Source organism: Acomys russatus, chromosome 14, assembly GCF_903995435.1.
Source record: "Acomys russatus chromosome 14, mAcoRus1.1, whole genome shotgun sequence".
Taxonomy (NCBI): Eukaryota; Metazoa; Chordata; class Mammalia; order Rodentia; family Muridae; genus Acomys; species Acomys russatus.
The window spans coordinates 44,439,092-44,461,785 of record NC_067150.1 but is presented as its reverse complement, the minus strand read 5'-3'; the positions used below and the strand labels follow the sequence as shown (position 1 = coordinate 44,461,785).

The window sequence follows — 22,694 nt, the reverse complement described above, 5'->3', positions numbered from 1 at the left end:
TTGACATGTGGTCGGGGAGGTATGCTGTATGGACTCTGCCCAGGGACCCAGACTTTACTAGATGCTGTATTACCACTCTCTCTACCTCTCATGCCTTCCTTGTGTCACCAGGGAGATTTGAAGCTTTTAAGATGCTGGAAACCGGACAGACCTAGTTCCTCCGGAGACTCATTTCTGTACAGTGCCTACAGCTGTTCCCATGGCCTAACAGTGAACTGTAAGACTGTACCCAAACCATTTCCCACCCCTCCACGCGGACCCTGTTCAAACCTCACCCCAGTGTTTGTTGTCTCATACAAACCCTGAACAAATATTTGCCACCGAGTTATATTATTTGTCGTATTTTGTGCTCTTAGCAGCTCTCACAGTCTTTTAAGTGTTTAAATGCAACCAGCACCAACAGCGTTTTGGAAGTTGCTCACACACAGAGGGAGAGCATGCGACTGGATGCAGAGGTCAAGGTAGCTTCCAGCCGCATTCCCCTCCTCCCTTCCCCTGACACATGATGTGATTATTCCCTGCTAAAAATAGGAGGGTCACCATAGATCTTCTGCAGATGAGAACTGTGGAGAGATCATTTCTTTTTCCCATGCCCTTGCCATGTCCTTGGGTGCCAGATGGGCAGATGCCTGTGGATGATCATGTGGCACAATGGACTTGGGCTTACGTGGCCCATGTGATCAGAGTCAAGGTCACGGCAGAAGGAATCTCCTAGGTCTCTCTACCATTAGATGACAGCAGACTGCAACATTAAAGGGGGTGATGGATAGAAAGAATAATATTGGGGTTCAGTGTGTTACAGTACATCATATGCGTGTGCAGAAGTGTCACAATGGAACTCCTTTGTACAGTTAGTACGTGCTACGAGAGAAATAGATGAGGCAATGTGAAAATAGCCAACCAGTTGTAGACTCGTAGAATAATTTTGCCAAGAAACAGCCGAATTTACTTTTTTTACTACAATACTTGCAGTGGTATTTGACAAAAAGGAGATGAGTGGCCATTTAGGAATCATTACATATAAATATCAGGAAAATATTCCTAAGTATTTACTCAGCTTCTACTTGGTGCAAAGCAAAGACACCTCTAAGCCCTGGGCCAATAGGACCATCTTACAGTAAGGCTTTTTGGTGACACTAAGATGCTTACAATGGAGTTTGAGACAAGCCATAAACAGGAAGTTTATGATAATCTAATAATTTCTAGCTGCAAGATTGTTAGCATATAAATGATTTTCTCTCATTCCTTCTGGGAAACTTTATTCAGGAAAATATCTGCAGCAGGTAAGCAAACGAGGCTAATCAGGTCAATGGCTCCTTGTCTTGGGAGGGAGTGATGGGCGGGGACGAGTTAGAAGTATCACACAGATATGTGATTTTCCAGAAAGCTTAAAAAGGATGCTCAAAATACAACCTTACACACACACACACACACACACACTCCAATTTGTGATGGTTTGAGTTATGATTTTTCTTGTGTATGTGTACATGTGTGAGTGTGTGTCTATGTGTGCATGTGTGTATGAGTGTATGTGTGTGTGTGTGTGTGTGTGTGTGTGTGTGTGTGTGCACATGGGTAGGCCTGAAGTTGATGTTAAGGATAACCCTTCATAGCTTTTCTACCTTATTTGAGGCAGGGGCCTCTCAGTCAAACCTAGAAGTTACATATACAGCTAGTCTTGCCAGCCAGCTTGTTTTGGGAAACCTCTGCGTTCTAAGGGTGGAAATACAGGTGTTTAAGTTGGTTCTAGGGATCTAGATTAGTCTTTATTGTGTTGCTACACTGTGATGTCCCTTGGGTTAAGTGTCAGATGTATTTGTGACATAGTGTTTTGCACTTAAGGTGGGTTTATTGGGACATAACCCCATGAAAAGTGAAGGAGAATCCACACTTCGTCTAGATAGGAGCAATGAACAAAACCTGACTTAGGAAGGCATGCAAGCAAGGACTTTTGTGTCTCTCAGGCCGTCATCAGCACTCTTGACTGTCATCACAGGCTTGGTCTCAGCCTGTGCCACAGAAGCCATGTCTAGCCATGCCCAGCCTTTCCAGCTGCATCCCTGGTAAGCAGCTGTAGCCAAGTGACCAAATCTCCATGTCAATGGATGGTGTTATTTATCACTCATGTGACGGTCTGAGGTTATTCCTCTGATGTGTCCACTCAGAGACCTGGGGTATGGCCAAATGTCTTCTGGAGGTTTAGCCTAGGTTTCCTATGTGTAAGCAGAAGCTGAGACAGGGCTCAGTATTATCAGAGAGACTAAAAGAGGACCAGTGTAAAGCCTGAATTAAACATGGACTGGGAGTACAGTCCTAGGGGGACACCCTGAATACTTATTCATTTGTTAGGGCTGCCATAGGGAAGCACTACACACTGAGCAGCTGAAACAAGAGGAATTTGCTGTCTCAGTTCCAGGAGTCCAGCATCAAGGTGTTGGACTAACTGACTCCATCTAAGGCCTGTCTTAGGTTTCTATTGCCAAGATAAGAATACCATGACCAAAAGCAACTCAGAGAGGAAAGGGATTATTCCACTTTATAGCTTGTGAGTCCATCACTGGGGGAAGCCAGAGCAGGAACTGAAGGCAGGAACTGAAGCAGAGGCCATGTAGGGGTGCTGCTTATTGGCTTGCTCCCCATGGATTGCTCAGCATGATTTCTTACACACCCAAGGACCACCTGCCCAGGGATGGCACCACACACAGTAGACAGGGCCCTCCTACATCAATCATTAATCAAGAAAATGTACCACAGGCCAATAAGGTGGGGACATCTTTTCAACTGAGGTTTCCTTGTCTCAAATGACTCTAAATTGCATTAAGTTCACAAAAATGAACCAGGACAGGATGTGAGGGAGAATCTGCTCCATGCTCCTTGCCTAGCTTCTGGCATTTTCCTGGTAACTGTTGGCTTTTGATACCATGTGGATGCACCACTCTGACCTCTGACCTCTGCCTCCCTCTTCACATGATGCTTTCCTTACGTGCGTGCTTTTCTCTAGATCACTCCTTTCTCAGGATGCCAGAGATATTGGATTAGGTCCATTTAAAAGACTTTCAAGTAACTGAAACACACACACACACACACACACACACACACACATACACACACACACACACACACACACACACACTTTCCAGTTAGGGACATCTTCATAGGTACTAGGACTGAAGACCCCACTGTCTTTTTTGAGAACACAATTCACTTCATTAACAAGCTATGTAGATGCACCTCAGAATTCTCTGCCTATGGGACCTAAAGGGAATCACTAGCTCCTAACCTCTATTATCCATGTCTCATGCAATGCTAACCTCTCACTCTTCCAGACTGCATCTCTATGAGGGCCCCTGGGTAGATCCTGCTGGTGTTCCGTACACAGGCTGTAAAGAATCTCTGGGGCAGAAAGTAAGAGGCACATTGAACAGTTAAGACTCTAGAAAGCTGCTAGGATGAAAGTCATCACAGTGAAAGGAAGGCGAGGTCAATGAGTATCTGACACTAACACCGGAATGTGACTCCTGCTTGCCTCTCCTACTGATCTGGGGTATCCAAAAGGCAATTTAATGTTTTCCACCACACCCACCACTGTTATATCCTTGACACACAGAACAGTGTCTGGGACATTAAGACATCTGACTCATACTGAAATGCTGGCCAGCTATCCATATCTCAACATTTTCATCATGGGTATGCATTTGGGTGACTTGATACATCTATAGAGCTATAAAACATCGCCTAAGCAAGTTAGGAAGCATTCCCTTCCTGTACCTACCATTTTTACACTTATTCTGCTGGAAAGATTATACAAGGTGACCCTCCTCTTCCATTTCTCACTCCTAATTTTTGAGAAAGGCAGGTACAATAAACAACGCATTTTGTTATTTCAAATTTTTATGTATTCTGACTGTCCCTTTCTTTCTTTTTGTAAAGCCACATTAAAACAGATGTTTCTAGTAATTTAATAGCCAAGTGTCTTTGGAAGGAACCCAGGGTGGAGGAGCCTCAGTAGAGCAAACAAGGTTACTATGTATGGCTATGATCATTGGCACCTTTATTTCAACATGGTTTACAGGGAGAGAAGAGAGGTCGTTCACAAATGCTCATTTAAAAGTAATTTCTAAGCATCTGTCTGCTCTGATCGCTGCATTAAGTACTAAGTGGATGAAACATGTTCAATTGAGATCCTAACAAGGTCATTTCAAAGCACTTTACCCACTTGGTTCATACCGGGTGGATGGGGACACTGTGCCCTGACTCCAGGAATTGCTCATTAAGAAAAAAGCAGAGCACGGAAGCACTTTGGTGCTGACCTCAAAGCACTTGTCATTTCCTAATGTATTTTCCACCCCATTCCCTGTACCCTTTACCCTCACCAACCACCCTACTTGTGACCTCTGATGATCAAAGTGGCACTGGGTTCATGCCCTGTTGTTAAAAGGCTAGGTGGGCAAACCTAGACCTTTAAGCTGTTGAGAAATATGTGGTCTATTGATAGTCAAAATGAGGATGGTGAAACCCTAAGAAATTATCCTCTTCTGACCGAATGTTTTTTGGTTTCTTTCTAATAGACACCCAGCTAGTTATTTGTAGTGGAAGTTTTGTTGTCTTTAAAAACTCAATTATGTTATGTAAACATGTTTTTTGTTTTAATAGCATGTGTGCGATATGGGGCTGATTCAGATTGTCCACAGCAGCAAACTATTTGCCTCAGGCAGGCTCTGAGAGGGCCTCTTTTGCCAGCTCCAGAGAGGATTCTGTAGAGGGAATAAATATCAGAGCCCAGAGAGAGAGAGAGTTGGGGGCTTCAAGAAAGAAGAGCGTTGGTGCTCCTCCCTGTTGCTCTTGGTTGCTGTTGATACAGTTTGGTGAGAAGACAGAGATGTCCTGAAATGAAGATTGGACTTAATTCCAACAATGCTAACCAGTAAGAAGTAGCTAAGCAACCTATGCCCTCTGTCCCCACTAACCTTTCTTCTTTCCTACCTGGTGTTGGGGTGTTGGAAGGGATTGAGGTAGAGAAGGGAGAAAGAGGCATAAGGAACTCCATTAAAATAGAAATAAAAAATAGTGCCTACAGTAATTTGATGAGTATCATCTAGAATTTATTGAGTGATTCCTATGTGCTAGTCGCTCGTGTCTATTTTTAATTTTCAGAACAGGCCTAGAGAGTAGACACCACTATTCTCATTTTCAATGGAGAGTCTGAGGTCCAGAGATAATAAATACTTTGTCTAATATGGCAGTTTGGGGATTCAGAACTGTGTCACCCAGACCTTACCTGCTATATTATATACTTTACAGTATATTTTTAAAAATTCTGGTAATAAACCTTTTGTTGCCTCTGTGGATGACCCTGGGAATTATGGCCATGGTGGCTACTCTTGATTGTCAACTTGACATGTGTGGTAAGAGGGAACCTCAATTGAAGAACTGACTCCGTCAGATTGGTCTGTGGGCTTATTTGTGGTGGCATTCTCTTGGTTGCTAATTGATGGAGAAAGGCATATCCCACCATGGATGTTGCCATTCTTGGGCAGGCGGGGGCCTGGATTATGTATCTGAGGAAGCCACAGTGAGTAAGCAGCATTCCCTCCACAGTCTCTGCCTCAGTTCTGGCCTCTAAGTTCTGCTTTGCATTCCTGTTTTGGCTTCACTTGGTGATGGGTTGTAAAGTGTAGGACGAAATGGACTCTTCTCTCCCTGAGTTCTTTTGCTCAGTGTCTTATCACAGCAAAAGAATGTAAAGAACAGTGGTGCTTCCTTTATATGACTTACCCAACCCAAAATGTATTGGTTCTTTATAAAACCACAAGTTGGGACCACAGGGTTTTGCAACTGTTGGTCCCATCTGTGTAATGTCCAGCTTCAACATCACTGAATTCTTGCACTTTTCCTTCATAGGGCCTTAGTTTCATCCAGGGTCTTGTCTCACACACAAGCACTGGAAAAACTAGGATGAGAAAATGACAGGTTCTCTTGGGCCAATGGGAGTCAGGTGTGTGAGACAGCAGGCAAGCTGGAAAGAAGGCAAAATGGACAGGATGCTTTCATCACTACAGTGGTGAGGCAGGTGAGGGAGAAAGGAGAGTCAAAGGTACTTTGTTTTCTGTCTTGAGCTGTCAGGCAGGCAGCCTTCTCTGGAGGAGAAGACCAACCTTAAAGGCAAAGATAAGGGGAACTTGCAGTCTTTTGCTCTTCCTATCTGGGAGTCTTCATGGAGTTGTTACACAAATCCATGTGCCATGTGCATGTAACTTCTCAGAACCATACCGTCAGGAAGCGGATTGCACTGGCCTTTGGGATACTTTACTGAATTTTAACCAATGGGAACATCAAAACAAAAGGATGGTTTGGTTCATTTTTCTAACCACACGTTGCTCATTATGAAAGCATGCAACTCTTCTGGCTTCCAAGGGTCTCTTTCTTCTGTGAATATATCTCTTTACAGTGTTTATATTTATTCTATTTGGCCACACACGTGAAGCATTCTCTCTTTTTAAAAGAGAATTTAGAGACGTGAGTCGAAATGGTGTTGACAGGAACTTGCTTTGTCTCTTTCTCACATGTAATGGGACTAGATTCTTTCTAGCTTTGATTGTTTGAACCAATGGTCCACACAGGTAGTGGCTCACTGTGATCGCCTGGGATTCTTTGTTAGACACAGCTTCTTGCCATGACCTCATCCTGCAGGATGTTCTGCTTTAACAGGGAGGAGGCATCTCTGATGAGTTGGTGGGTCTGGGAATCACCAGTCTTCATCACAGTCTCCAGGTTTGTAACCTTAGATTTGCTTATATCAGCATTTTACTTATTGAAAACAACATAGGCCCTTTAGGATAGAAATGGAGTTTTATTGACAAAACACTGGTATCAAATTCTCAGATACTGGCTGTCACCAGGTATTAGGATAGTCACATTTTGTGGGTGTGTACATCTGAGCGCAAGTTCCTGCAGAGGCCAGAAGAGGGCATCCAATTTCCTTGTACTAGAGCTCACAGGTGGTTGTGAGCTGCCTAATGTGGGTGCTGGGAACTAAACTTGGGTCCTCTACAAGAGCAGTGCTCTCTCTTAACCACTGAGCCATCTCTCTAGTCATCCTGCCTCTACTCCCCACTCGTTTTTTCCCTTTAAGACAGGATCTTATGTAGCTCAGTCTGGCCTCAAAACCTCTGTGTAACTAAGGATGACTTTTAACTTCTGATCCTCTTGCCTCACCCACTGAGTATTATTATGCCTAGTCTTATGTGATGCTGGGGACAGAAAGCAAGGTTTCATGCATGCTAAGCAAGCACTTTAACCAACCTAGGTACAGCTCAAAACCTGGGAGAGGTACTTTATGAAAAAATTCTCTTACTCACCATGATCTTCAAGGATATGCAAGTTACAAAGCATTCACATCCATAAAGCCAAGGAGACAGAAGTTGACAGTGGGTGGAAAAAGCTCTTGGAATAGTTGACTCAAGTATCCAAGTGGAGGGGCATGACTAGAACTTGGCGATCCTTGACTCTGGAAGGAAGTCCCTCTCTTTACCAGCTCCTTAGATTGTCAATTTGCAGAATTCCTGTTGATTCCAGAATTTCTCATTTACCTTTTGCCTTTTGGAGCCAAGATACTTTTCTGTTATTAGTGGGAGGGCCATCAGTCAACTGCTGAAGGTTTTGCTCAGGACAGATCTTGTCACTTCTCTGCTAGAATAACCAGAGAGAAGGCCTTTGTTAGGAAAAAATAAATGAATGAGCATCCCAAAGCAGAAAAGAGAAATGAACAAAAGCCCACCTGCGTTCCTATGTGGATCCATTAAGATCTTTCATTCTTATCTTTTTTTTTTAGGAGTCAAGATTGATTTAAGTTTATTCCTTATGAATGCAGTCATTCCCTTTACTGTGCAGTTAATGCATCCCATTAACTAGACCCATAAGATGCCTCTGCTGCCTGTGCCGTCATAAGTCAACAAGACACTGTTAATAGTAGCACTTCTTTAATCATCCTGATGCCTCTTGTTGCTAATGGGAACTATAAAAATAGACGGGGGTGTGAAGAAATGTGTTTCCTGAAACTTGTCAGGCTCGAAAGGAGCAGAGGACAGGGCTGAAACAGAGATCTGTGCAAGCCTTTGTGAATGTAGATGATGGTAGCACCAATGATCTCTTCTGGTGTGGCTCCTTAGCTGTCCAGTTGGTCCATAGGTAGGCAGTGGGACCTCTTGCCTTCAGGTGAGGAAACCTAGGTAGGATCCTGTCTAGAGTGTATTTCTCTTGTCATAGTCTGTGCCTGGAGCTGGTCTTTTTTTCTTCAGCTTAAAGACCTGTTAGGGGGATGTCATGCCTTCCAGTGCTGGATTTGAAGGGAGCCATGCATAGATTCAGGGGCAACGTGAAGCTACACAGATACACTGCAGTCACTGGTACAAAGAAAATACAGATGTTAAGTGGGCCTCGGAGCTGAACTTGCTATGAGTTCCGGGTCTTTTCTACTATTTGGCTTTACCAGTGCCTGGGTGGCGATGCTCATCTTTGTTCTTGACTCAGTACTCATACGAGGATGGCTTCTCTGAGATGCTTGGTGTCTTGGTTTTACAGCATAATTAAGTGAGGATCAAGCAAGACACCGTGCGAGGAGCCCTCTCCTCTCCTTTGGATCAGCCCTTGCCTCCCACTTTCTTGTATTTAATGAACACAGTGGTAAACGTAAGAATTGATTCGCATGCTGAGGTCTCTGTAGAAGCTGGGCCAGCCTGACAGAAATGAAAAGAAATATAATTTAAAGTGCTTCTTAAATTGGGTTGGCCCGCCTTTCCCTACGCCACTCAGCAGCGTGTGCTGCACGCATTTATGTGCATTTCTTGCAGGAACTAGGCAAAAAGGGGACAGAGAAACCGACAAAGCATTTTTTTTTTAGGGCTTTGTGTTTTATTAAGCAGCAAGTTCATCTTCCCACACCCAAACTTGCGAGGCATCTGTGTATCTCAGACTAAATGGAATCTGGAGCTGGTGCTGGGCTCAGGTGGCTGGAGGCTCTGCAGGCAAGAATATTGGCAGGCATTTTATGCTAGAATTAGACATCAATTTGGTAAGAGTGTGGGGACAGCCATTAGAGTTCTGCGGTGAACGGAAAGGGGTTGATCCTATAAAGGACTTGGTATAGGAGAGAAAGATGATTTCCCACAGACACTTCTGGTCCCCCAGGTGCCCAAGGGCCCAAAAGAGAGCCAGAGAAGGCATGGAAGATGGGCCTATCTCTTAGAAGCTGAGCCCCAGAACTTCTTTTTTTTTTTTTTTGTGGTCCAAGCAGGATATAGAACCTACCTTTTGTGCTACCACCCTTTGGAGGAAGAGGTTCCCTTTCACCCACCAGCAACCAGCTGAGTTGACAGAGACGAAGAACATGAAGCTAGGAAAAGGTGAGCTAGAATTCGGGGCGCACAACCTCAGCAAAGTGGAGTGATAAGAAATGTAAAGGTATTGGAGTGCATTTCAGCAAAGACTTCCTAAAGGAAGACACATATGCCTTCGTTCAACCAAGACTCTCATTTTGGTAGCCTAAAAGATCAAAACGTTGGGCAAAAACCACAAAGAGACAAAAATCAAGAGTGAGAGCACAGACTGAGAGACTTAACCTGCAAATGGGAAGATTTAAGGAAGGGTAAAGGGATCCAGAGAGTGAGAATCAGTGAATACATACAAAGGAAGGAGTCTTCGGGGAAGACTCATCTCAGCGCTGAAGAGACTAGCTAAATTCTAGATCAGATTGATGAGAAAAGTGACACTTCACAGTTCTGCTAAAAATTCTTTAACTCTCAAGAATGAAGAGGACAGCTTGTAAGCTTTTTAAAAAAGTAAAACAAGTTATTTCAAGGAACAAGAATAGGGTTTGCATCCAACCACTCATCCAAAATCTACAGGGAATACACAAGAATCTTGTGACCATCCAAGATATTCATGTGTTAGGGAAAGAAAGTGGCTTGATGGTATACACCCTTTGAGATTGTTTCATCACATTTATCATCTCACCAAGAATACTTGAAAGGAAATCAAAGCCAAGAGAAAAGGAACAAGCCCAAGACGAAGATAAAATGAAGAACAAACTGGCTTAAATATAGAACTTTGTCCCCTGTTGATGCTGAAGGAATAAATAGCATCCTGGGGCCAGAACTGGAGGAACCAGAGGAGAAAGAAGGGCTCTCATGGTTCTTGGGAACAAGGAGGGTTAGCATTTAAAGATAGGTGGTCAAAAAGGGACCCAGGTGTGCCCAACCATCGCAACACAATGTTGTCATCTACAAAATCCACATACCAGAACGATAGCACTGAGTCACAAAAATAAAAAGTGCAAAACACAAACCTCACATTTTAAGTAAGTTTACAACTTTGTACTGTGATGCTGTGGCTCTTTTCCTGCCTGCCCCTAGGGGGCATCATGGCCATCCTTCCCCTAGGACAAAAGTAGCATGGTGTGGGGCAGGGACTTGGAGAGCTGTGAGCACAATGGAAATGACCCCCTGGGAGAAACTGTGGTGAGGCAGATCAACTTGAATCTAGGAGTAGGGAGAATATATAGAACTTTGGGGAAGAGGTGGGTGAGGAAATCCAGTATGGCCAAAGGTCATTGGCTGAGGGGTTAGGGTACTGAGATACCTAGTTTACATGGGGAGAAATCACAGGTGCTTGCTGAACAGGTTCTGCCGGGAGAAAGGGAGTTGGGCCTGTAAGTTCCCTAAGGTCTACCTCAGGTATGGAATGTGGGATCTGGGACCCCTCCAAGGAGAGAAGAGGAAACCTCGCTGACAAAAGGAGTCTGTCATTTTGCAGGGAGCTCTGGGATTCCTGGTAATGTCAGTCAGACTTTGACCTTAGCATCAGGGTTTCCCAACATAAGGACATATTCACAGCTGTCCTTGGCTGTGTGCCCTGCAGGGTGCAGTTTGTATCATAAACTAAGCCACAGAAAAATAAGAGAGCAGCATCAAATTCATGGCAGAAAACTTAACACTTAAATCTGGCAGTGGTTCTCAACCCATGGGGTCATGACCCTTAAAGATCACCAGAAATCATGGATATTTATATTACAATTCATAATGGTAGCAAAACTATGAAAAGTTATGAAGTAGCAATGAAAATAATTTTATGGTTGGAGGTCACCACACATGAGGAGCTGTATTAATGGATTGCAGCATTACAGAAGCTGAGAACCATTGTGCTATGGGGAGTGTAATTCAAGATATTTAAATTATAAACTAATATAACTCATAAATATTGGTACAAAGTTAAACCAAAAATAGAATCCAATGAGAGTTTAGAGAAACAGTACAACGTGACCTAAGATTAAAATTATTAATAGACTATTTATTAATCAGTCTAATTCATTTCATTAACAAATTAAAAGTCACAAGTATTAGATTTCGAAAGGGAATTTTATAAAAGAAAGGAAAGGAATGTAGAAGAGAAAAAAGGAAGATGTGGGGGTGGTGGCACATACATGCAGTCCCAGGCTTTGGGAGGCAGAGACAGGAAGACATAGGAATTTAGGGTCATCCTAAGTTATCTATCAAGTTTGAAGCCATTTTGGGCTATATGAAACTCCATTTCATAGAAACAAATAACAAACAAAAATAGTAAGAAAGAAGTAACCTAGCTTCAATAAAGACCACTTACCATGTGCTCACTTTGGCAGCACATGTTCTAAAATTGGAACAATACAGAGAAGATTAGCATGGCCCTTGTGCAAATTCGTGAAGAGTTTCATATTTTTGTTGTGTGTCATCCTTATTTTCCTAGTAATAAAATTGCTCTTTACCAAAAACAAAACAAAACACAGCATAACAAAACAAAACAAAAAAAAAAAAAAAACCAAACCACTTACCACAACCAACCAGCCAATATTGAATGTCAAAATCTAAATCTACTTATAATAAAGTCTGGAATTATGAAGGGATTGCTCCTAATGTGTTTATACAACACAGTATTGGTTTTATTTTATTTTATTTTTCAAGACAGGGTTTTTCTGTGTAGCCTTGGCTGTCCTGGATTTCCTTTGTAGACTAGGCTGGCCTTGAACTCACAGAGATCTGCCTGCCTTTGACTCCCTGAGTGTTGGGATTACAGGAGTGTGCCACCACACCTGGCTCGGTATTGGTATTTTTCATGAATGAAATAAACCAGGAAAAAAAATGACTAATATCAAAATTACTTCTTCTCGTGTGTGGTATGCTTTTTATAACCATCCAAGACTCCAGAACTCTACTCTTGGATGTTTAAAGACCTAACAAAGTTGGTATGGCGATTTGACAATGAAGCTGGAATAAAATCAAAACTTGCACTTAGAAATGGAAATGGAAAGATTCATCTGTAGCGCTATCTAGGTGATTTTCTTGTTGCTGGGCTGGAGTACTTCAGGAGACACAGCTTCCAAGAGGAAGGGTAGTTCAGCAGCTCATGGCTTGGTGGTGTAGTCTACCTTGGTGAGAAGGCATGACGTCAGGGGCACAAGGCAGCTGACTGCAGTGTTTGCAGGGAGATGAATGCTGCTGCTCAGTTCAATGTCTGCTATTTCTGATGTATTTGCTGTGTGTGTGTGTGTGTGTGTGTGTGTGTGTGTGTATGTGTTTGTGTGTGTATGTGTTTGTGTGTGTGTATGTGTGTATGTGTTTGTGTGTATGTGTTTGTGTGTGTGTGTGTGTCTGGGCCTGGGGATGGTATGCATGCCTGTGTACAGAGGCTAGAAGCGGGTTTGGGTGTCCTCCTCCATCCCCTTAGCTTGTTTTTGCTTTGCTTTGTTTTGTTTTGAGACTCCCTGAACCTGGGGAGTCACAGTTCATCAGCTAGGCTAGAAATCAGTGAAGCCCCAGAACTTAATTTTAAGCAACATGATTTTTTTTGAAGGGCCCAAATCAGAAAAGTCCTCTTAAACAGTGTTGTCAGAAGTTTAAAGTGTCTCTGGCCACTTGTAGCTGGGGCTAGGAGCATGCACGGATGCCTGGCTTGTTATGTGGGTGATGGAACCCAAACTCTTGGGCCTTACGGCTGCACCACAAGTGATCTTATCAGCTAAATCATCTCTCCAGCCCGTATTTTATTCCTTTTTATTCAGTCCTAGACCCCAGTCCAGGATGAGAAAGCTCACATTCAGGGTGTATCTCCACCTTTGGCTTACCCTCTGAAAATGACCTCACAGATATGGCCGAAGTGTGTTTTTAAGTGCTTTATCTAGGCAATTTGAGAATGAAGACAAACCTTATAAGTGGCTTTAAATCGCAGGACATTTTTGTAAGTGAGTGTGTTAAGAAGAGCCTTTAGGAAGAAAACTGTAACATCTCCTTTAGGGGCATAGCAACATTTGAACACTTCGTAAATTTTACCAAGAAATTAATTATTTAATTAGTTAAAGGTTTCACTATGTTTACCAAACTAGTCTTAAATTTGTGATTATCCTGCCTGTCTTTCCAGAATGCTGGAATTATAGGTAAATGCCACCACATCTGGCTCTCCAAGGAAAATTTTTAATTAAAAAGGTACTTGATTCAATATCCAAATGTGAATTTTAGATAATTCCTGTCAATCTCCCAATAAAAAGTTTTGTCCTGGTAATGAGAGAGAGGAATCTTACAATTTATAGGAAATATTTTTTTTTACTAAGTCAAGAAAGCATGTAAAAGAAAAATGAGAGACAGAGAGAGAGAGAGAGAGAGAGAGACAGAGAGAGACAGAGAGACAGAGAGAGACAGATGGACAGAGAGAGTCCCCTCAACACATTGACTATTAAGACCCTGAATTAGCATCATTGTGAACTTGGTGTTGGGAAGAACTGAGAAAGGAACTGAGTAAACCTAAAAATACAGATTGACTTGTATGAGGATTGAGTGTATTTCTTTTTTTATTTTTATTTTTATTTTTATTTGATTGAGTGTATTTCAACAAGAAAAAATTGACTTTATTAATACAGCTCTAGACTTTCTTGTTTTCCATTTGGATGAAAGAAAAATGGGATCTTTTTTCATATGCACACAATAATACAAATCTTATTTTGAAAATTAGGCTTTAATTTGTATGATCTGGTAGTAAGAGAGATTTAAACCACAGCAATAAAAGGAAAAAAAAAAAAAACAAGTAAGATGAAACAAACAAATGCGCGTGACAGTTACAGAAAAATGCCGCAAAAAACACGATCAATAGCCATGCATTTAATAATATACAGATAATTCTTTTAAGTTGTCAAAAAGAGAAACTCTACAGGAGAAAAAATGGGCAAATGATATGAAGAGAATATTTGCAGAAAAGCTCCACGTGGCCAAAACTTTATGAAAAGCTTTTAAACATCACTTGCAATTAGAGAGTCTAATTTTAAGAATCTTTATTTTTGATGGGCCATGTTTAGAGGGCAGTAGCATTCATTGTCGTGGATATGGAGAAGAGTCCCCTTAAACAACGTTGGCAGAAATGCAAACTGTTAAAACTGCTGTGAAAAGTACACTGTGGGGGATACCCTAGCCCTTCTGTTTAGTAAGCCCACAGCTGGACCTTCCCTTGTAGCTTAAAGTTTGTGTCCCTCCTAGATTCATAAGTTGAAGCCAAATTAACAGTGTGACTCTGTCACTAGGTGGGACCTTTGGGGAGATGGTTATTTCTTGAGGATATGGATTTCATGAGTCGATTTAGTGCCCTCGTAGTGCTGCCTTCTGCTTCCTACCGCACGAGAGCACGTGCAGTGCCATCTTTGAGCTAGAAAAAGTGGCCCTCACCAAACATTGAATCTGCCAAAGTCTCCCCAGCTTCCAGAAGCATCAGGAATATTTTTCTGCTTATGATGTATCCAGTTTATGATTCTTTGTCATTGTGTCATGGGCAGAAGAGGGCAGGTTTCTTCATAAGAGCAAAAATAATAGTATGTGATGATTTTTGTGCTGAGTAATTTTAGGGGTAACTTGACTGGGCTTCAAGGTGCCCTGGTATTTGGTCAGACATTTTTCTTCCTCTGTCTGGAAGAATATTTCTGTGTTACCCTCCCTGATGCGAACAGGCCTCATCCAGTCAGGCAAAGACCTACTATTCAAGGACAAAAAAGCTGGCTCTCCTCCAGCTACAGAGACTCGCCTCCATGACAGGCCCGAGTGAACAAGGCTCAGGTCACAAACTTGATGTCAGCCATCTCTCCAGACCGGCAACTGCCCCACCCCCAACTTATACCACCAGTGACCAGCTTGCCAGTTATAGAGCTTGGGATCTCAACCTGCAGTTTATGTAAACTGCTTCCTTATAATAAACCTATTTATTTACACAGCTTTTCTTTTTAAAATATTATTCATTTTTATTGTATGTGCATTGGTGTTTTGCCTACATGTATGTCTGTATGAGGGGGTCAGATCTTGGAGTTACAGACAGTTGTGAGCTACCATGTGGGAGCTGGGAATTGAACCCAGGTCCTTTGGAAGAGCAGTCAGTGCTCTTAACTGCTGAGCCATCTCTCCAGCCCCCCTACATAGCCTTTCTGTTTTGTTTCTCCATAGATACCTGATACCGGTTTACTCATGGGAAACAAAATGAATGTTCCTAAGGAGGGGGTGGTTTCATTAGTTGTCATGTTTTCATCTTCACCACGATACCGTGTACGGTGTTAAAGAAGTCAAGGGGAAACAAAAGCATCACTGTAACTCCATTGCTTGACTTGCAGGGATCCTCATGGAGGAGGGGGAGGGTTCATAATGAGACAAGCAAGATGCAGAAAAGTGCTCCATATAAAGAAACTATTTGTTGTTGTTGTTGTTTTGCTCCATTCTAACAAACAATTTTATCTTATTCAAATAAGTGCATGGTGTATAAATGAGATGAGTTTATATTATTACATGAACACAGAGGAAAATATGGAAGGAAGCCTGCTTGCTTGCTTCCTGAAGATTCCTGTTTGGAAAAAGAGGCTATGCTGTGGGTAAAGCCATAAGGAAGAATGCTCATACACAAACACATTAAGAACAACTCCCTGCGTCTGTGTACACACACACACACACACACACACACACACACACACACACACACACACACATTTATATGAGGAAATTTAAAATAAAACATTTAAGAGGAAGGAAAGAAGACACAGCTGGAGGATGGGGCCCCGGGAGGATGGCACCACCACGTACTGCACATAACAGGCTTGAACTGAGAAAACTGGTGATCTTCAAGATGGCAGTTCCAAGCTACCCACAAGCCCAGCAACATCACCAACGACTTGGTCCATCATACAAGATATGTCACTTGATCAAAGTTGTAAGACCTTTCTGGGATTAGATTTAAAACTAAAGATGGAATTAGATCAACTCAATGTGAACAGGCCAGGCTGGTGTTCCAGAGGCCTGACTGTGTTACATTTAAAAACAAGGCATTGATAGGTTGGGTCTGAAAAATATTTGTGAAAACTAAAATGGACTAGAAAATTCTTCTCCCATGCTCTAGACCAGAGCGTATCCTCTAGATTCACTCCCGTGTTAACATTAAATCTAATTTCAGAGATCCTTGACATTAAAAGGTCTTCTGCTCAAGTGCCGAATAACTCTTACATAACACTGAGGCCTTCTTGGGGAGTTAAGGGAGCCTGGTGTTCTCTGTTGTGTCTTTATGACTTTGGCATCCCACAGCAGTTTTCTGTTTATTTATAGAAAGAGAATCCATCTCCCTGTCTCTGTTATTCTCGCCGCTGTTGCTGCTTACCAGTGTGAAATGTGGCATCAGTGAATCAGGACAAGAGACTTTGCAGCCCTGCAGTAATGGCCTCTTGCGGGCCCTAGCCATCGCTTAAAGGGGGCAGGGCTGGGGCTGCTGGTAGGAGAGAAATCCTAGCAAGGGGTCAAGTGGCTTTTATTATGACGATAGTGAGTTGGCCTAGCCTTCTGTAGGGCATCATCCTGTTTGCCAGAAGTCGGATGTGCAAACATTTGCAGCGGCAAAATTACCTGTGTGGCCTCTGGACTGGAGGTATTGGCTGGGGGATGCTTGAATGGACTTCACTTAGACACCGCCTGCAGGTGTGCATCATGCCCCATCTGCTGGAGGAGGGCACTGGCTTCCCTCAAGGTGAATATGATATCAGCACACACTGTGGCTGGACCTTCTCCCCCATTGGTGATCTTCTTGTTCCCAAAATGATACTTTTGTTCTCTCTACATATAATACATATTTAATTTTATGTTTTAAGAATTTCATACATGAATGTTGTACTTAAATAATTTCTACCCCACCCTCTCCTCCATTCAACTTTTCCTATTTCCCCTCAAATTCATGATCTCTTTTAACTATTATTGTTACATGTGTGTGTGTGTGTTCCATGTATGTATGTATATGTACACACACATATATAAAACTACAATCAGCTAAGTAAATTTAGTGCGGCTCATACGTATATGCATTTGGAGCTTTCCACTTGGGATGAATAACCTATCTTGGGGATCATTCCTGGAAAAGACTGATTCCCCCTCTATTAGCAGCCATTAATTGCCTCATCTAGGGGTGAGGCCTTGTGGTATCTCTCCCATTCATGCTGGAATGTCAGCTGTTGTCACTGTGCAGGTCTTGATTAGGTGACCGTGTTGTTAAGGTTTCATGGGTGCAGCTTTTTCTGTCACATATAGAAGATACTATCTCGAAGTAGTCATCCTGGTCCTCTGGCTTCTACAGTCTTTCCGTCAGCTCTCTCTGGATGTTCACTGGAGACCCTATCAGCTGCTTTTGTGCATTTTGACATGTGTATTTCTATGATGATTTCCATCTGCTGACAAGACCTTTTCTGATGAGAGGCAAGAGCTGCAGTTAAATGTGGATATAAGGTTAGGTATTTGGAATACAGTTGGAAAGTTGACTGGTTTAGGGAAGTGGCAGTAGCAGATTCCCCTCTAGGGTCCACAGATATTTGGCTAGGTTTACAGTACCAGACATTAATTCCTTCCTATGAGCAGGCCTTAAGTCTGAAGAGGTGGCTGTTGGTTAACCCCAAGATAGAAATGCCAGTATTTCATCCCTAGGGCATGTGGTGCCATGCTGGTCATTTCTGGGATACATAGGCTTTACAGTTGGGTAAGACCAGTGATTGCTTTTCTCCCTTGGCAGCTTGTATAGCACCTTAAGACATGATGAGAGACTGTCCTCAGGAAGGAGGCTTCTAGGTCGCTTGCAGCTTGATTCCACCCAGTCTTGGGTCTAAACTGTGTTTAGTGTCTTCGGTAATAGCAGCATCTTCCTTTCATGTTCTGGGAGGTATCCAAGGCCAACTGGGTTTCTGTTAAATAGTCTATGTCTTTTGGGATGGGGGAGCATTATCACTCCAGGTAATGTAGTTTTTAAAAAATTATTTATATATGCATTCACATACATTTTACATATTATATGTGTATTTTAAGTACATATTAATGTTTCCCTATGGCTTTTTTCAATCATCCTTAGTGTTCTTTCTCTTCCTCCTCTCTCTCTCTACATAAAGTGCCCTACTCTATTTTCCCCTGTGTTTTATGAAATCTTTAGAGTTAAGAAAAAAAAATCTGCTGTTCCGGGTAAGTTAGCTAGCTCGTTCTTCTCTTTGTTCTTTTCCTCACATCTCCATGTGCTTCCTTCCCTGCTCCCAATAGGGAGCTAGACAGAGGGCAAATGCACTGTAGTACCTGGCAAGGCTAGACAGAGGGCAAATGCACTGTAGTACCTGGCGTGGCTAGACAGAGGGCAAATGATAGCAATTCAGGCCTTGTGATGTTCCAATTTCTCAGGCTACAAATCAGGACATAGATTCTGGCAGATATATTCACAACACTGGAAGTAATAAGGCAGGCTATTTTATGTCTGACCGTCTTAGGGCATAGAAGATAGCAATAGTATTCCATCTAGGTAAATGGAACGGGGGAGAACCAGGTCATGGAAACCACAGGGGAAACAAAATATTTGGGCCATGACTGACTCCGAAATCCCTTCAGTCCTGGGGGGACTGCAGAGTTAGGAACCCTATTCTGATGAGTGGTTATTTAGGGGAGTCTCATTACACAGTATAACCTCTGCCTACTTCTCAAATAACTGATTAGAGAGCGATTTTGAGTGATTTCCAGCCAGGTTTGTGGAGCCGACCTCCAGATTGCTAATGTGAGAAGCAGCCCAGGAAAGAAGTAATTAAGGACAGTTGCTGTGGGGTGCTTTGCTGAGTCTTGCTCCGGGGCACATTCTGCACTCGAAAATGAAATTGGAATTTTCAAAACACAATCAAGATCTCTTCTGCTATTTTCTAGTTTCTGCCTAAGCCCCTGGGTTTCTGCCTTTAATACTCTGGAAATGAAAACGGACTCTTTGATTACTCATGGCCCCGAGTTGTTGCTTGTGTTTTTTCCAAGAGGGATGCTAATTGCTAGATGGAACAGAGTGGGAACCGGCAGGATGTCTCAGGATAGGGCCATATTGCTTGTGAACAGTCTTTCAAAACCACCCATAATGGACTGGAAACAATCTTTTTTGAATTGGAATATGGGAAGTAATTATTTTAATGCATTAAGTTTCCTTCTTTTTCTAACAGACTTTTAAAAATGGGCCTGTTTGTTTGTTTTCAAATATGGTGAGTAAATAGTGCAAGTATCAGGTGTATAGATCATGGCTTAAAGGAATATTAGAAACTGGGCATGACCCAGTGGGTAATGAACTTGCTACCTAAGTGTGAAGACTAGAGTGCAGATCCCAAGAACTCTCATAAAAAGCTAGGTGGGGGTGACAGCCTGTCTGTAATGCCAGTGCCCAGGAGTGGAGACAGAGGCTCCCTGGATCCTAGTTGGGACCAGGGGTGAGCTGAGGATTCAGTGAGAAAACTTGCCTCAGAAAGTAAAGTTAGAAGACAATTGAGGAAGACACCCAGTGTCAACTGTCAGCTCTCATATTCACCTACACATACCATGCCTGCAAAACATGCAAGCATGCATACATACACACACCCAAACGCGTGCGTGCATACACACACACACACGCACAAACACACACACAAACACACACACACACACACACACATTCCACAGAATCCATTTTTTGAAGGCCAACTACTCCTGGCTTGGGGCCTTCCCTGGAGTGCCTTTGATATACCCAGAGATATTTAGTTGGAGCAAACTGATTTTCCATTTCTTGGCTTGTAGCAACTACAGCGACTTTCTTGGTTAGACTTTCTTCTTCCTCCTCATGCTGGGAGTCTGTCTGGTGTGCATCTGTGCAGGGCTTGTGTGCGTTGTCGCAGTCTCTGTGAGCTCATCTGTGTTACAATGCCCTGATTCCTCCCAGTGATGCACTGTGATCTGTGAGCTGAACGAAGCCCTCTCTCCCTCTTGGTTGCTCATGGTCAGAGTGTTCTATGCCAGCAATAGAAAGGACAGCTGCAGCTCTCCTCCTCCTCCTCCTCCTCTTCTTTCTTCTTCTTCTTTCCACAAGGTGAGTAGGGCTCTTAGACAATAGTGAACCTACAGAATTAGGCATGCGTTTTGAAGACCTTGGTTTTGGAAACATGCAGACACTTGAAGACAGCATTAGGAAGCGCCTTGTCACATCTGACTTTATGATAACACTTTTCTAGAAAACTTCATTTTCCTAGATATAGCAAAGATAAACATGGCAAATTCCATGTTAACGAAGTCTAAATTTATGAGATTATGTTCTATTGATTATTATCCACTAAACACTTCACACTAGATTATGAGTTAGTTAAATATAAAAATATTCTAAGCAAACTTGGGGATCTATCACTGAACTTTTCACACGAGAAACTGAAATTATGTGGAGGAATTAAGTTGTCTAAACATAATTTCTAATTTGTGCGGTGCTATTTCAGTGTAGAGATAATAACACAAAGTAGAAATTGTCCTTTAGTAGACAGATGAAGGTAATTACAGTGATTATAATAGATGCGGGCAAATATTCGATGAATTGACTAATTTAGTTCACATTACAAAACTATTAAAGCTGGAACATTAAGTTATGAGTGAGTAGTGCTTATTGAAAGCCATAGAGCACAAATACATTTGAGGCAGCATTTTCATAGGAAGCCATTCTTTACTGACCCAGATTCATGATGTGTGTTCAGAAATGATGCTTTTTATACCTTCCCTCCCTCCTTCTGTCCTTTAAGTCCTGTTTCTTCCTTCCTGGCATATTTATCCCTTCTTCTCTGCACGGTACAGATAGTAAGAAATTGCTTAGTGGTCAGAGACTAGGTATTGAGAAGGAAGAAGGCTTCTCTTTCTCACGGCATCTTGGTCCCCAATTCTTGTCCTGAATTCTTCTGGCTTTTGGAGATAAACAGCACTGTACAGTACCAGTGGGTCACAGTGTCACTATGTCAGACTTGGGGTCATCCAGCCCTCTTGCTGGCTGCTTCCATCTCTCAGGCTCCCTCTGGCTGGGTCTTTTGAGGAAACCCTCTGTGAGGTGGAGCAGGCCCTGGATGCAGCTGGAGCACCCTGTCTGCTCAGCCTTTGCAGGTCTTCCCACTTCCTTCTCAGAACTGAGACTACTTTTCAGCAACCCTTGCAAATCCTTTTTCTAAAAAAAAAAAAAAAAAAAAAAAAAAAAAAAGTTCTCAGCAAAGCCCGAATCCCAATTAGCCCCCATAAAGCAGGTGGCCTGGTGCCACCTGTTCCTTTTCCCTCTCCTTTTCTGAAATAAAATTTCCTCTTGACCAAACTCCCTTGATTTTATGCTGGCATTTCATAGCCACGGACAAGTTATGCAGCACTGAAATCACACCTAATTACCACCTTTGTCAGCATCAGCAGGGCTTGGTAGCAAAATGGAAATGGGGGAGACCAGAAAGGAACCATGGGAAAAATCAGCCACCGGGAAGGAGAATCAAGTGATTAGAGGAGGCTGTCTACTTTCTGGAAAGACTGTGCATCAAGGAGATCAATTCCTAAGCTACCTCCAGCCAAGTGAGTAACTCCAAAGCCTTGTTGGGAACAGGAACACGTAGAGCTACAGAGGGGCTTGGGGTCAAGGAGGACCATGGGGAAGGCTTGTATTGCATCCCTAAGAAGATGCTGTGATGCAGTTTTAGATGGTGTGCAGTATCTGTCATGCGTTGTTTCAACTCTCTTTACTGAAAAAAACTTCTAACTTCTGAGTTTGTTTTATCTTTATTTCTCAGTGACTCCAGACAACTCCCCATTTAGTTCATTTCAAGTGCTTAGAAGATACAACATGATTCCTGAAGATCGATCCAAGTCAAACCCAATTCAGTCCTGCAAAGCAAACTTTCTTTTGCTTGCTTGTTTACTTATTTATTTTGAGACAGGGCATCGCGTTATAGCCCAGACAAATTTTGGACACGTCACGATCTTTCTGCCCCTGCCTCCTCTTGAGTGATAGGATCACAGGCGTGAGTTAAGATGTCTAGCTGTAAACATTTTTAAAAAAAATGAAATAAAACCTGCATTGGAGCTGGAAAGAGGTCAGGGGGTAAGAGGACCTAGGTTTGATTCTCAGAACCGACATGGCAGCTCACAAACACCGATAACTCCAGATGCAGGACATCTGGTGCCTTCTTCTGGCTTCCACCAGCACTAGGCACACATGCAGAGCACAGACATACATGTGGGCAGAACACCCATGCACATGATATTTTTTTTAATTAAAAATACAAAAATAACCTGCATATCCCAAGTTCTAACTACCTGTGGGCTCACAGGTGAGGGCTAATAGTTAATGGACGT

General features: G+C 42.6%; 1 pseudogene; it reads left to right on the top strand.

The window, feature by feature from the left end:
• The first annotated feature begins 11,655 nt into the window (after positions 1-11,655).
• Positions 11,656-11,749, top strand: LOC127198857 (uncharacterized; annotated as a pseudogene).
• Positions 11,750-22,694: the final 10,945 nt, after the last annotated feature.